This window comes from Ahaetulla prasina, chromosome 3 (genome assembly GCF_028640845.1).
Source record: "Ahaetulla prasina isolate Xishuangbanna chromosome 3, ASM2864084v1, whole genome shotgun sequence".
NCBI lineage: Eukaryota > Metazoa > Chordata > Lepidosauria > Squamata > Colubridae > Ahaetulla > Ahaetulla prasina.
Window position 1 is genome coordinate 50,549,190 of NC_080541.1, and position 16,234 is coordinate 50,565,423.

The window sequence follows — 16,234 nt, forward strand, 5'->3', positions numbered from 1 at the left end:
TCAGTTCACGATAAAAATATAAACATGTTCAACACTAGAGATCAAACATTAGACAAGGTGATAAATGTGAAATACAGCTATACATAATTCAAACTACCGACCACTATGCAGTGGATTGTGAGTAGAGGAAGACCATTTCCAGATTTCTCTAGTACTTTTATAGGACTGGAATTAACACAGGTACTGAAATTTTACAAAAACAGTTTACAAAAGAGCACAAGGTATTTTATACTATATGCTTAGTAAATTTATGCCCACAGTTCTCCCAAAGTAAAGTGAAGCTTCCCTTAAATTCTACATAAAGTCAAGGTTATGTGTAATCTAAATTTAAACAAAGCACATTGAAACATGGAAAACAAATCTACTTATATTTGGAATCCAACCCTAAACTTTCATAAAATAATAAAATCAAAATAAAACCAAAATATAATCTTGATCAGCACTCTGGTACAAAGCAAAATTGCTCATACAGTATTTGAAGAAACATAAAATACAAATAAACAAAACAAAACAAAACAGACAATACAGTAGAAAGATGTGAATCAGCATTCTTTCAACTGTCAAAAACTTCTTGGTCAGATTTTGCTGCCTTTTCCTTTTACAGTATCTCATAAATTACTTTCCTCCAGTGTAATTATTCTGATTCTTCTCCAAGATGATTTTTTTTCTTTTCTTTTCTTTTGGTTCTTATTTCAAAGTACTGAATACTTTTGTAGCAGATTTCATTCTATTTATTTCCTCCATTTAAAATACTACTTTCCTTATCAATCTTGCGTGCCTCTTCTGATTCAATCTTTTTTTTGTGTGTCATCAACTTTACATCCACTTCTCTTAATTGTCCTTCTCCTCTGTCTACTTTATTCTACACCAGTTTACATTGTTTTACAATGAGACATGAGAATGATTATAACTTTGCAAATGTATAAGGATTCCTGATTGAATCTTGGTTAGTTACCAATTAGGTCCCATATATTATCCATGTACTGTGACATTATAGCACATCCCAAATGGGCAGTCTATGCTGCTTTCATAGTTTTAATGAAATCAGCCAGAATTGAGATCATCTATGTTCATTTGTGTCTACCACCACCCCAGAAAAAACCCTCATATTCTTCACATTAAATTTATGAACCATGAAGTAACTATTTGTGTTTATAGTGAACACTTTTAAGTAAGCTATTCTTAATACAAATTGTTTGAAAACAATTACTTTGTAATTTTCTACATTCACCAATCTTTTTTCTTGATCCCAAGGTCAATTCTTGACTTCCTTCTGTATTTGTATCATGAAACTGATTTGTGTTTTGTGCTCTTGATCTAGTTGTCATCATAAGATTTCACTTTGCAAAAATGAATGCAAATAAACTAACCTAGTAGCAATAAACATGATACTTAAATACTACACACCCAGTCCAAGCTATTTTTCGCAGGAGAGGTACTAACACAATGAACTGTAACATACCACTTGAAGTTTAGGTAAAGCAGGACCAACAGGAAAGCTGGCAGCCATTCACAGACTCTTACAATCATGATTCTTGGTGACTTTTTATGGGCAAGCTGAAAAAAAGGATAGGAAAAAAACAAGGATGTATTAGTTAATTATCACAGGAAAGAAGAAAACAAAAAAGAACCGATGTTTTGTATATTGAAGAAAATATTACATCCCATTGCATGGGAGGAAAAAAAGATATGTCAATTGTGTTAAGAAAAAAATGGCTCTACACTGTAACACAATGCCTGATGTTGCTTTGGCGAGTTATCATCAGAGTCAGAGAAGCAATGCTGAACAATTTAAGAGGATATTGTATTTATGTCTGCAATGAAATGCACTACTTCACTTAGAATTATCTCTCCTGGCCAGATGTTTGATCTATCTAGGACACTTCACTGATGAATGACACTTTTTGGCATAACCATGCAGGTCTGTTTTCAGCTGGAGATGCACAGGAGTTCTCAAACAGACTGCACGTAGCTCATTACTTTTCAAGGTAAATAATACACATAAGGCCATTATGTTCAGAGTCTGAAATTACCTAATTGTACCACTGATACTGTTCGCTTATTAATCAGGTCCATTTTCATATATTTCACTGCTAGGACTCAGAGTTTTATTTTAATTGCTCCTCTGCCTATTCGTTCAACTTCACTGTAACTATGATTTTTTCTGATAAATAACAAATTGCTTTTGCTTATGCATTTGGCAGGGAGTTATAAGGAATACATTGTTAGCAAGTTACTTCTTTTAGTATTTTTAGAAGAAAACTAAAAATTATTTTTTTTCTCAGCAGTATGACCTTAGAATTTAAAAAATTTAGAAATGTTTTTCTTTTAATACCTTAGCCTCATCAATAACAGTTTATCTCATATCAGCTATTATATTTGTTATCTTCTGTTTTTAACTTCACAGTGTGTCTCTCTGTGTTTGCATCTTTGAATTAGTCTTGACTCCTAGCAACTGTCTTGACAATTCTCTGCTGTTTTCTTGGCAACATTTTTGGAAATGTTCTGCCACCGCTTTTGCTGAAAGTTGAAAGGGAATGACTAGACCAAAGTTAATCATCTGGTTTACATGCCTAGGGCAGGACTAGAACTCAGATTCTCCCAGATTCTAAACTAGCGTCTTTAACCACTAAGCCAAACTGGTTTTCAATTTTACCTATGCCCTCAATTAATTTATGTTTACATACCCATCACTTTTTTAGAGGAAGTAATATTATGCAAATGAGTAAGGTATAGTAAGACAAGGAAATTAGGAAATAAAAAACAGAAAAGGAAAGCTACCAACACCATTATCTATATATCACCATACATTTTTAACCTTGCAAACCATCACTTTTTTTGACATGTCTATAGTCTTAAGTCATACACTGTGTAATATTAAACTTCTCCCATTTTTCCAAGAATCTCATCAATTCCATGTAGCTTTGATTTGTTTGATCTTCCCTTTCTTTTTCTTCTTGCTATTTCATTCACTTGTTCTATATTTATTTCTCCATTAGATCTTAGGGGCTCAGTCCAAAATACCAGAATAGCAAAGGTGAGAATGTATCAGAACCAAATTATAGAACCAAGGCAAAGAAGATTTTGAAGATAATAATATTGCCCTGCTTCTATTTATTTAGCCAAAAGTTTAATGTCAAGGAATCGATAGTAAACTCCCTTGATACCAGAGAATATAAAGTATATTTCCTCTACCTGCCAAATATGAGAGGGAATTTATTATTTATTACTTGGTATGTGCTCTGCCTTTTCATTTGAAGGTCTACTTCATTTTGGAGGACAGAGCCATGGTGGCACAGTGGTTAGAATGCAGCATTGAAGGCTAACTCAGCTGGCTGAGTTCAATCGCTCAGTTTGATGCTGACTGGCTCAAGGTTGACTCAGCCTTCCATCCTTCCAGGGTCAGTAAAATGAGTTCCCAGATTGTTGAGGGCAATATAATTCAAGACAAATGCCTTGTGTGTCCAATCACACTTGGTCAATAAAAATTCTATTCTATTCTATTCTATTCTATTCTATTCTATTCTATTCTATTCTATTCTATTCTATTCTATTCTATTCTATTCTATATGCTGACCTTGCAAACTACTTAGGGTTATAAAGCACTATGAAGAGATATATAAGTCTGCTAGTGCTAGTGCTACTTTCCTTTACCATCTATCACTTCTTCTAGCTTTCCACCCAAGCCTCCAAATCAATGGACACCAAACATGCAACTCATCTCCATATAAACTCTTTTCTCATCTAAGTATATTCTTATGCCTGTAAGTTTTTCCTTGTTATTTTTCTTAAGAAATCGCAAGTAAAAATGACTTAAATGTTTCATTTGCTTATGTTTTGCCATATAAAGCTGAACCAATCTATTCAAAGGGGAGAAGTTCTACCTACTGCTATTCAAATGTGTTGTAAACCTGGCGAAAAAAAAGGAATGCAGTGGCTCAGTGGCTAAGACGCTGAGCTTGTTGATCAAAAGGTTGGAAGTTCAGCGGTTCGATTCCATAGTGCCGCATAATGGAGTGAGCTCCTGTTACTTGTCCCAGCTTCTGTCAACCTAGCAGTTTGAAAGCACGTAAAAATGCAAGTAGAAAAATAGGGACCACCTTTGGTGGGAAGATAACAGTGTTCCATGCACCTTTGGCATTTAATCATGATGGCCACATGACCACGGAGACATCTTGTGCAGGTTCTTCGGCTTTGAAATGGAGATGAGCACCACCCCCTAGAATCGGGAACGACTAGCACATAAGTGCGAGGAGAACCTTTACCTTTAAGCCTGAATAGATAGGATTAGTTAAGGGATTCACACCACCTGGAAAAATTATGAGCTGGAGACACCGAAATATGAGCTCTGGATACTAGGAATTCCAGTTTTAGATGACAGTTGAATATCATAAACTACTTTAAGTTGTATTGACAGTTTCTCATGTATATAGACAGAAAAACTGCCAGGCTATTGTTGGACAGATTTTTCCCCATTTTTTGCTCATTTCATTAGATCTAGCAGAGAGGACAAATTCCAAGTTTTATTAAACAATATCATCTTGTTGGATTGGGGACCTCTGCCTTTTCAGTTGTAATGCTCTTGCTTTTTTCTCTCAAATTCTGTTTTGATTTCTTGTTAAATGAATTTTGACATTAATATGACCCTTGCTGAAATTTAGGAAAGTTTTCTACTCTTTTTATTATATTTTTCTCTACTGTGCATGTATTCTACAAAAAGGCAGATTAGAAATGTGGTCAAATTAAGAATCTATTTTGTTTTGAAACAAATTACAGTCATACTAGATGTAAAGCATTCCAGAGTGAGTCATCATTATTCAAGGTGAGGCTTTTGATGCCCTTCACAATTAAATGTTTTCCTAATGTTTTATTTATTTACTGGCACAAAAGCTTGATGTTCAGTTTATTAACACTATCATTTCAAACCTACAAACCTCATTCATGCTACAAAAAGGTTAAGGTTCTTTTTAACTTTGTTAACTTCTTTGAAAAAGAAGTTACTTTGAAAAAAGTAACTTCTTTGACCATTTAGTCTTGTACTATAGTCTAATATGTATTCAGTCACAATGACAAGCAGCTCTCCTGACAGTTACAAGCACTGAACTAAATGAAAGAATCTTCTTTTTACTTATGAGACTTTATCCTTCACTTATCGGTCCTAGATCTGTTATCATGTTGTCTTTTCCTCTTCATTGCACTCACGATGCCATATGTTCAATAAGTGCATTTTGAGTACATTCAAAACAATTGATTAAAGACTAGTAGGCCAGGATTTGATGTATACAAATTAAAAGTATTGTCCAAATTGTTGAATTTGAAACTGCTTTCTTCATTCATCAGTTTTTAATACAACATTTTAGCCATTTCTTTCAACTAATTCATCTCCAGAAATTCTTAATTATTTAATCAAGAAGAGATATACCAAAAAGTGAATGTAGAATTTTATAATTTTACAATTTAATGATCTCCAGTAACTGTATTATATTGAGACAACTGTGGTTGCACAATTCCTAAAATGCAGACTCTAGAAGTTATTCTTTCACTGGTTAGACTACTTTCTATAGAATTCACCAACACAAATTGTCTGTTGCAAAATAGTAGCATGTTCAAAAAGAAAAGTTATATAAGCATACTCTCAATAAGTTTTTACCACTATGTTTGAGAAGACTCCTCAAACGGACCAAAAAAACCCCCATTGCTTTTTAGAATAAGCTTCTATTTTATGAGCTGCAGTTGGTTTCCAACACTGTGATTCTAGACTATATTCATATTTTACTGAGATGGTTAAGAACTTCAGCAAGTAGCATTTGAAAGGGCACAAGAAACTACCAGTTTGAGCTACAGAAAAATTGTACATGTATCTTCCTTTAGTTTTCATGAATAAATGGCTCAAAATCAATACAGTGACATATAAGACTGATCTCTCCAATTGCCGTACAAGTATTTGGTTACAGCTAAAGATGATGGTACCAATTATTGCATGCAATCAGCACTTCACATACTGACATTGGTTAAGAAAATAGGTGCTCTAATTCCTTTATACATCTACATAAGGGGAGCTACTGTACATAACCTTCTGATAATATTTTGTGGCAGTGATACACAAAAATTCAGAAAATCTAACAGAGATGAATATTTCTTTCCTCAGAAGTGTAATCTTTAAAAATGATCCACTGTGAGATTGAAGTAAAGCATTTATGGGCAAGGCTTTATGAACATTTAGAATGACATTTTCTATGTTACAATAATTTCATCTTCCAGATTGCTTTGCCAGATAGAGCTATTGAAACACCAATATAGCTCTTTCCTATTGAAACAGATAATACTGTTCTTTGTTTCTGATTACAATAGCCCTTTGTAGTTTAATAAAATAAAGATATAAAACACCAATGAGGATCAAACTTTCAAGGATAACCTCTAGAACCCATCTCTTTCTTAAACATAATCAGTACACTGCTAGTTTAAGGACATAACATTAAGTCAATTGTATTTGGTTCAAGCTCCAAAATGTCAGGACATTCAAACGTAAAGCAGGTATTTTAAGAGTTGTTTTCAATTATTAAAAAAAAATCACAAGAAAAAGACAAAAAGCTTTAAAGTAAACACCATTATTGGACATTTTTTTTTGATCCTAGGAACACCATGCTTTCCATGCAAATATGGCCTTGAAGTCCCAAAAATGAAGGTGGGTATATGGAGGTAAATTGAAGGGCTGTGCAAACCTTTTTACAATTGGTTGCGCTTTGATGGCAATCTCAGTAGAAATGTTCTCCTTGGAAGTACACACACACACACATTCAGGTAACATGCGACCACATGTTTATTGGACCCGTGTCCCTCCTGGTTGGTTTTGGCCACCCGGGAGGTGACACGAGGCTGGCTCCAGAAAATTGTGAACGCTTCTTTGATGGAGGGTGTTTTCCCTGCCGCCTTGAAAGAGGCGGTGGTGAGGCCCCTCCTCAAGAAGCCTTCCCTTGACCCAGCTAGTTTAGCAAATTATCGTCCGGTCTCCAACCTTCGCTTTGTGGCAAAGGTTGTCGAGAGTGTGGTTGCACGACAGTTGCCCCAGTACCTGGATGAAACTGTCTATCTTGATCCATTCCAGTCCGGTTTCCGGCCTGGTCACAGCATGGAAACAGCCTTGGTCGCGCTAGTTGATGATCTCTTGAGGGCTCGGGACAGAGGTTGTTCCTCTGTCTTGGTCCTATTAGATCTCTCAGCGGCTTTTGATACCATCGATCATGGTATCCTGCTGCGCCGACTCGAGGGACTTGGAGTGAGGGGCACTGTTCATCGGTGGTTCTCCTCCTACCTCTCCGACTGGTCGCAGACGGTGTTGACGGGGGGACAGAGATCGACCCCAAGGCGCCTCTTATGTGGGGTGCCGCAAGGGTCGGTTCTCTCGCCTCTTCTGTTCAACATCTATATGAAGCCGCTGGGTGAGATCATCCGTGGTTTTGGGGTGAGTTGTCATCTATACGCTGATGATACCCAGCTCTATATTTCCACCCCTAACCACCCCAACGAGGCTGTTGAAGTGATGTCCCAGTGCCTGGGGGCCGTACGGGTTTGGATGGGGAGGAACAGACTCAGACTAAATCCCACCAAGACCGAGTGGCTGTGGATGCCGGCGGCCCGGTACAGTCAGCTAATTCCATCACTGACCATTGGGGGCGAACTATTGGCCCCCACGGAAAGGGCTCGTAATCTGGGTGTCCTCCTGGATGCACGGCTGTCTTTAGAAGATCATATGATAGCTGTCACCAGGGGAGCTTTTCATCAGGTTCGCCTGATACGCCAGTTACGCCCCTTTCTGGATCGGGCTTCCTTATGCACGGTCGCTCATGCCCTTGTTACATCCCGCCTGGACTACTGTAATGCTCTCTACATGGGGCTCCCCTTGAAGGGTACCCGGAGACTCCAACTGGTCCAGAATGCGGCTGCGCGGGTGATAGAAGGAGCACCTTGTGGCTCCCGTGTAACACCCCTCCTGCGTAGTCTGCACTGGCTCCCGGTGGTCTTCCGGGTTCACTTCAAGGTACTTGTTATCACCTTTAAAACGCTCCATGGCCTAGGGCCGGGATATTTACGGGACCGCCTACTGCCACCATTAACCTCTCACCGATCAGTGCACTCTCACAGAGAGGGCCTCCTCCGGATACCGTCAGCTAAACAATGTCGGCTGGCGACCTCTAGGGGGAAGGCCTTCTCTGTGGGGGCCCCTATCCTCTGGAACGAGCTCCCTCTGGGGCTTCATCAACTCCCCGATCTCAGGTCCTTCCGCTGCGAGCTGAAGACGTTGCTGTTTCGAAGAGCAGGACTAGCTTGAACGTAGTTTTTAAATTGGGATTTTTAAAAAAGGGGTTTAATTGAGGTTTTAAATTTGTATTTAAAAGTTTTAGGGCATCAATTGAATTTAACTGTCTATTCTTTTAGCTGTTTATATGTATTATATGTTTTCTGTTGTTTTTTGGCTGTGAACCGCCCTGAGTCTTTCAGGAGATGGGCGGTATACAAATATAATAAATAATAATAATAATAATAATATAAAAACTCTAGAAGCATCTAACCCAAACATTTGAGAGAATGCAGCGTCTTAAAGCTTTAATTAGTGAGTTGCAAAGATTGCATCAGACATATCCCAAAGCATCCCTACAACTAGATTGGCCAGTCCTATTAAGTTAAAATCAGGCACAATGTGTAATAATTGATAACGGGGCATGTCTACTAACCCATTAAAATCACTGGCTAGTGCTTGAGAAAAGGGTCTGAATTGCTTCGCATCCAGTAGAAAACAGTATTGTATGCATTTCTAATAGCTAGGATGCTTTGTTGCAAAAATTCACATTTGGGAGTCCTCAATGTAATGATGTCAATTCTGTTTGAAACTAAACAAGTAGTTTCCATGTAGATATTACATTGCATCAGTACAAAATAACTTGTTAGTGCTAAATTCTTTACGGTTGTCTTTCCAGGTTGACTCAAACAGGTAAAGGGAGCCTCTCTTGTTTTCTTTTATGCTGATTGATATCAATTTGGCTTCATCTGAATTTCCGCAATGAACTTCCATCAAAATGTGCAAATTCAACTATTAAACGGATCCTTACTATTGCTGGGATCAGGCTTCTTTTTTCAGCCACTTCATAAGTGGCTCATTAACCTCTAAAATGATCTACTACCAAAGTTCAGTATCCTAAGCTAAGGATGCTGCCAATTTAAAGAAAATCTTTATGCCAAGGCATCTCAGTCCTGGCAGCAGTTTATTTGTACCGAGGTAGCTTAATATGAAGGAAGCAATTACCTATGATGATATGACAGCACATTACTCATTTACTAAGACTGAATCCAACTCACCAAGCCAATCTTCACATGCTTTCTGGTTACTAACTTATGCCATAAAATCCCCGCAGTTGCTTCAAAATGTTATTCATCATTTCAGCCATAAAATAAAATGGTAATAAAGATTTGGATTGCTACCAGTTGAAAACTAAACTATGGGATTTGGAACAAGGAAATTTCATTTACTTATGAAAAATCCAAATAGAAATCTAAGATTTGAAATTCAAGCCAAGCTTTTACTTAATTAAGCACCAAACCTCTTCATAATAGGTTTCCACACAGGTCGAGTACATACTTCTTTGATTATATATGAAATGTATGACAATATATGAAAATGGAGGATATGCACTGAAATTTCTAATATGACAAAAATGGGTCTTGTGTATTTTTATATAATTCTGAATTTTTCCAATTTAGTATTTCTCTCACAGGTATGGAAATCCCATATACGGAAACACCAAAGCGGCAATGTTGAATGTTAGAACAATTTAAAAATCCATCTCAAAGAAACATGTTGATTAAGTCAACTCAAGAGAGCAAGAAAATTGTGAAAGCTATCATCTTCCAAGAACTTTTACTGAGAAACCACAATTACAGTCCCAATAGCAGTAATTGTATTGGTCAGGAATGCTTGGGATACTACTTTTAGTATCTCTAAGCTGGAGGAAATGATCAGCTGCAGTAGACATGCACAGAAGATCATACCAAGGGTTGAGATTGTTTCCAACTCCACCCGGTTAATTTTAAGAATTACTAGAATATTAAGAAGCTCAAATCTCAGCTACCAAACTAACATTTTATGAGATATTAGCTTCAGTCTCTTCCTCCCATTTGTATTATAGGTACAATTCTAATAAACCTACTTAAGTGTGTATATTTTTATTTTCTTCATTTTAAAACATTTGTATAGTTGCCCATATTGTAATAAACATCATTAACATTTACTAAACAATAAAAATAATAAAAGACCCAAAATAAAATCAACAAATACTGTATAAAAACTCATGGAATCCCAGAATGCGGTATTCATATGGAAGATTAATACATTTTAACATTAAGGAAATCAGAGTAAATGTATATTCTTACTGAAGTAGAACAGATCAATTTGGAAAGATATTCTGAAATGCATGATTAAAAATCACAAGTCTGTTGTACTGTATTCTGAGATTCTATGCACACTGAATGTCTTTTTTTTATTATGCTGTCCCCCAAGTAAGGTAATAATAATACGAATACAATAGTCCTTATTTGTTCTAGCATTATCTGGCTTTATCTTAAAAGGAACCATGTCAGTCCAACTCTTTTGGATTTGATAAACATATACCGTATTTTTCAGAGTATAAGACGCACCGAAGTATAAGACACACCTTAGTTTTTGGGGAGGAAAATAAGAAAAAAGCTGATTGCCAGGTGGATCAGCCTCCCGGAATACCCCCAGTTAGCTGTTCCCAGAGGTGAATTTTAGCAACAGGTTCCTTGGTTGTGAGCTCTGTACCTTGCTTTTTTTTTTTTTTTTTTTTTTTGCTTTTTTTCCCTGCCTCTAAAACTCCATTCCAGAAAATAACGTTTTTCTGCCTCTGAAAGCCTCCAAAACAGAACTTCAGAAAAAAAACCTCTGAAGCTCTGTTTGGGAGCTTCTTTTCTGAAGCTCTATTTGGGGGCTTTTTATTCTGAAGCTCTGTTTGGGGGCTTCTTTTCTGAAGTTTCTTTCAGCTTTTGAAATCTCCATTTGAGAAGCTGTGTGGGCTACATTCGAAGTATAAGACACACCCAGATTTTCATCCCCCTTTTTGGGGGAAATAGGTGCGACTTATACTCGTATGGTTATTTCATGCTTATACTTATATATACTGTTGTGTTTAACAAACAAACAAACAAACAAACAAACAAATAAATAAAAATAAAGTACGGTAAGTTCTTGGAGACCTTATTTAATACAATTTAATACAATTGGGGTGTCTTCCTTTTTCCTCCTGCATTTCCTACAACATATAGTTGTTTCCTAAAATTGACAAATTAATGTTTCCTATTTGCACAAATGAGTAAAAGGAGAAGGCATAGAAAATGTGATAGGAGAAGAATTTAATGAACTGATCCATGAATCATTAATATTTATGGCTAGTTTTAATGCATCCTCATACAAAACATTACACTGGTATTAAGTATCTTATCATATGCTGCACAGGCACATATATCTCTATCAATGCACTAAAATCGCCAAAATCACTGTATTTTGTTCATGAGACAGCATTACACAGTTCAGCAATGCAAAAAAAAAAATAAGAAAGCATTAGTGACATTTTCCTCTTGTTAAAACATTGTAGATAAGTTTTTTTTTTTACTGATGGAAATGATACTCTATTATCTCTGATGTATATACTAGCAGAGTATATTGTCTGCTGTCTTTTTTGTTTCCTGCCTTTGGCTGAAGATATTTCAGAATACTTAGAATTTTTCCATTATTGACATTATTATTTCTCATTAACTAAGAAATCAAATTAAGATTCCAGTTTCTTATAATCCTGGTAAACATAATATCACTGTAAAGATTTAACAAAAATTAGGTTGAAGAAATTTTTAACGACATGTCGAGAAAGATAAGAATGGAAGAATGGAAGACATTAGTGTAAGTTTTAATGATCTGAAAAAATGAAGGATACTGCTTCCTTTCAGAAGGAAAGACCTTTTTTTTGTGCTCATCAGAGCCATGGAAAGTTTCTCCTGGTCTCCAAAGCAAAAGCAAATAATAAAACAAGGCAGGTTTCATTGATCAGGCAAGCCCTTCATAGGAACAATAACTTTCCCCCACCAAATGGGTGGGGAGGGCACCTTGTCAAATATTGAAAATCCATTGTCAGATACTAAAAATAGGTATGATCTCCCTGAAGATCAGCAAATAATCGTTGAGTTGCAGGAGCAGCTAAAAACATCCACAGCAGTTATTGCAGTGGGGGAACATTATGCCTCACCTACACACACAATTGACTTCTTATAGGTAAAGAAGTGACTGCTATATGACTTGGAAAGTTATAAACTTCAAATCATTAAAAGCTGTGGGGACAAAGTACAGAGAAGCAAAAGCTGAGTCTCTGTGATGTGACTGATGAAGCAAACTTTCAAAATATTATTGTTTATACAAAATAATTCTGCAATGCTGGAAAAACTAAGGCATTCCAAACATATAATAAACTCAGAAGAGTGGAAAATTTTGGAGGTAAGTAATTTAAAAAGGCAAATATTTTCCTGCTAAACTTTAAAGCTGTTACCATCATATTATTCCAATGGCTGCTCAATAAGCAACTCAATGTGCCCCCCCCAAATATCAGTCTGTGTACATAAGTGGCCTTGTGAATTTAGATAATCCCTGTGCTTCTTAAAATCACAACTTGTAAACCTTTAACATAAGCTATATTGATTCTCTTATCTAGAAGAGTAGGCATGCTATAGATTCGTTCAATAGCATTCTAGAATTCTTAAAAGCATCTGGTACCAAATATAATTAATTGTAGAAATAGAGAATTGAAAGCTTTCCTGGCTGGCAAAGCCAATGGTGACCTGGTGAGTAGCTAAAAATAGGATAAATTAACTGGTAGGATAATAATAATTTTTTTTACTGTCACTTCCTCCTAACTTCACTTTTTACAATCTATAATGTACAACCTATGAGAAAACACCTAAAATTCTGTTCCATATACAGCTTATATTGGGTTATACCAAAAGTTCCATTCAGGAACCAGTCCACACATGGAACAGGTAGACTGGAGTGATCCATGACCAGACAACATGCATATTTCATCCAAACACAAATCTGAAAGACATGAGAATTAACACACACCTTTGGAGCAATTCAAATATATTTACAATTGGGACTGGATAGGTTTCATTTTGGTGGCAGCAGGTCATCTAGATACACAATTGTAAAACAAGAGGGATAGTCATGTGCAAGCTTGATATGCTATCGTTAAATTATAATGATAGTCGTGGGGGGATGACAGCCACATGCAGGGTGGATACACCATATCTATGTGGCAATCGAAGACAGAATAGAAATGTCCTGCTTACATGGTAGCAGCAACAGGTAGGATATATATGACATGTTTTCTTGTTGTCATCATTGTTACTTTCCAATTTAAAGAGGTTTTTTTACAAAAATTCAAAAGAGACACAAGTGTCCCTTATGAACATCATCCTCCCAGAATTATGCAGACTTCCTAGTATTTTCACAAAGGTTTCACAGTTCATAAAAACACTGACAACCCGTTACATAATACAGCAGGCAAAACCTCTTGTCTGAAACCTGGTAAATGACTGATATCTTGCATCAGGCCAGCTGTCACGATGTACAGAGAGCACCTTTCTCTGTTCTTGAACAAGGTACGTCAGCTAGGATAAAGTCCCCTTCTTTTAGTGAATATTGCTTTTTGTTTTAAAGCCTGAAAACAGCTTCAGTTTAAAGACTGAAATCAAGACAACTTTGTGAAATTAAAGGTAGCTTCAGGTACAGAATTATTAACTGTAGATCTTTAGTGGGCAATCACCTGTGTGAGAGTGAAGTTAATAAATTTATTTGACAATTTACTTGTCACAACTTACAAAAGAGAGGTGGGGATCTCTGTAGTCCCACTCCCCCCTTTTTTTGTCTTGAGATCAGACTTTTATTTATTTTTTTATTTTTTTATTTTTCGTATTTTTATACCGCCCTATCTCCCTAGGGACTCAGGGTGGTTAACAACCAGATAAAAATATACATATAAATACAAATAAAAAATCCATTAAAAAACTTATTATAATTGGCCGAATAATTAAAATGATGATAATAAAAACAATAAAATCCCCATTAAAACCAATTCAAATTTAAAATCTAGTCCAGTCCTGCGCAAATAAATAGATGTGTCTTAAGCTTGCGGCGAAAGGTTCGGAGGTCAGGAAGTTGGCGAAGTCCTGGGGGAAGCTCATTCCAGAGGGTGGGAGCCCCCACAGAGAAGGCCCTTCCCCTGGGTGTCGCCAGCCGACACTGTTTGTCCGACAGCACCCTGAGGAGTCCCTCTCTGTGAGAGCACACAGGTCGGTGAGAGGTATCCGGTAGCAGCAGGCGGTCCCGTAAATATCCCGGCCCTATGCCATGGAGCGCTTTGAAGATAGTCACCAAAACCTTGAAGCGCACCCAGAAGACCACAGGTAGCCAGTGCAGTCTGCGCAGGAGAGGTGTCACATGGGAGCCACGAGGGGCTCCCTCTATCACCCGCGCAGCCGCATTCTGAACTAACTGGAGTCTCCAGGTGCTCCTCAAGGGGAGCCCCATGTAGAGAGCATTGCAGTAGTCCAGACGAGACGTCACGAGAGCGTGAGTGACTGTGCATAGGGCATCCCAGTCTAGAAAGGGGCACAACTGGCGAACCAGGCGAACCTGGTAAAAAGCCCTCCTGGAGACGGCTGCCAAATGATCTTCCAAGGACAGCCGTTCATCCAGGAGAACGCCCAAGTTGCGCACCCTCTCCATCGGGGCCAATGACTCGCCCCCAACAGTCAGCCGCGGCTGCAGCTGACTGTACCGGGATGCTGGCATCCACAGCCACTCTGTCTTGGAGGGATTGAGCTTGAGCCTGTTTCTCCCCATCCAGACCCGTACGGCCTCCAGACACCGGGACAACACTTCGATAGCTTCGTTGGGGTGGTCCGGTGTGGAAAAGTACAGCTGGGTGTCATCAGCGTACAGCTGGTACCTCACACCGAAACCACTGATGATCTCACCCAGCGGCTTCATATAGATGTTGAACAGAAGGGGCGAGAGAATCGACCCCTGCGGCACCCCACAAGTGAGGCGCCTCGGGGTCGACCTCTGCCCCCCTGTCAACACCGTCTGCAACCAATCAGAGAGATAGGAGGAGAACCACCGAAAAACGGTGCCTCTCACCCCCAATCCCTCCAACCGGTGCAGCAGGATACCATGGTCGATGGTATCAAAAGCCACTGAGAGGTCTAATAGGACCAAGGCAGAGGAATAACCCCTATCCCTGGCCCTCCAGAGATCATCCACCAACGCGACCAAAGCCGTCTCAGTGCTGTATCTGGGCCGGAAGCCGGACTGGAACGGGTCTAGATAGACAGTTTCATCCAGGTACTGGGGTGATTGACATGCCACCACACTCTCTACAACCTTCGCCGCGAAACGAAGGTTGGAGACTGGACGATAATTACCTAAAACAGCTGGGTCCAGGGAAGGCTTCTTGAGGAGGGGCCTCACCACCGCCTCTTTCAAGGCGGCCGGAAAGACTCCCTCCACCAAAGAAGCATTCGTAATCTCCTGGAGCCAGCCTCGTGTCACCTCCTGAGTGGCCAGTACCAACCAGGAGGGGCACGGGTCCAGTAAACACGTGGTGGCATTCAACCTACCCAGCAACCTGTCCATGTCCTCAGGAGCCAAGGGTCAAACTCATCCAAAACAATCTCACCAAGACCGCTCTCCGACGTCTCACCTGAATCTACCCAATTTTGGTCCAGACCGTCCCGAAGCTGAACGATTTTATCGTATAGATAACCACTAAACTCCTCAGCTCGTCCCTGCAACGGGTCATCCCGCTCCCCCTGTTGAAGGAGGGAACGAGTCACCCGAAACAGGGCGGCCGGGCGGTTATCTGCCGACGCAATGAGGGAGGAGATGTAGCAATGTCTCGCTTCCCTCAGTGCCACTAGGTAGGTCAGAGGCCGCAAAGGCACGACATGGTCTAAAGCCCCCGCCGTGGCCCGTTCCCAGGCTGCGACTAGTTCCTCAGCCGTGCCGTGAGCCAGACCCTCAGGAAACGGCCCAAGCTCCGTCCGGAACCTCTCCGGGTCCATCAGGCGCCTGGGACGGAACCAACGTATTGGCTCCATCTCCCTGCGGTGTTGAGTGGCG

The 16,234-nt window shown here is 38.9% G+C and overlaps 1 protein-coding gene across 10 annotated transcripts in view; it reads right to left on the bottom strand.

The window, feature by feature from the left end:
* SNTG1 (syntrophin gamma 1) overlaps window positions 1-16,234 on the bottom strand; it is a 258,438-nt gene that overhangs the window by 137,768 nt on the left and 104,436 nt on the right. For 9 of the 10 annotated variants that reach the window (XM_058175673.1, XM_058175672.1, XM_058175670.1 and 6 more), the window contains one exon: window positions 1,463-1,557. The exons of the other annotated variant lie outside the window; for it this stretch is intronic. The gene's annotated coding sequence lies outside the window, so the exon portion shown is untranslated. The remainder of the gene's footprint in view (window positions 1-1,462; window positions 1,558-16,234) is intronic. 10 annotated transcript variants of the gene reach the window in all.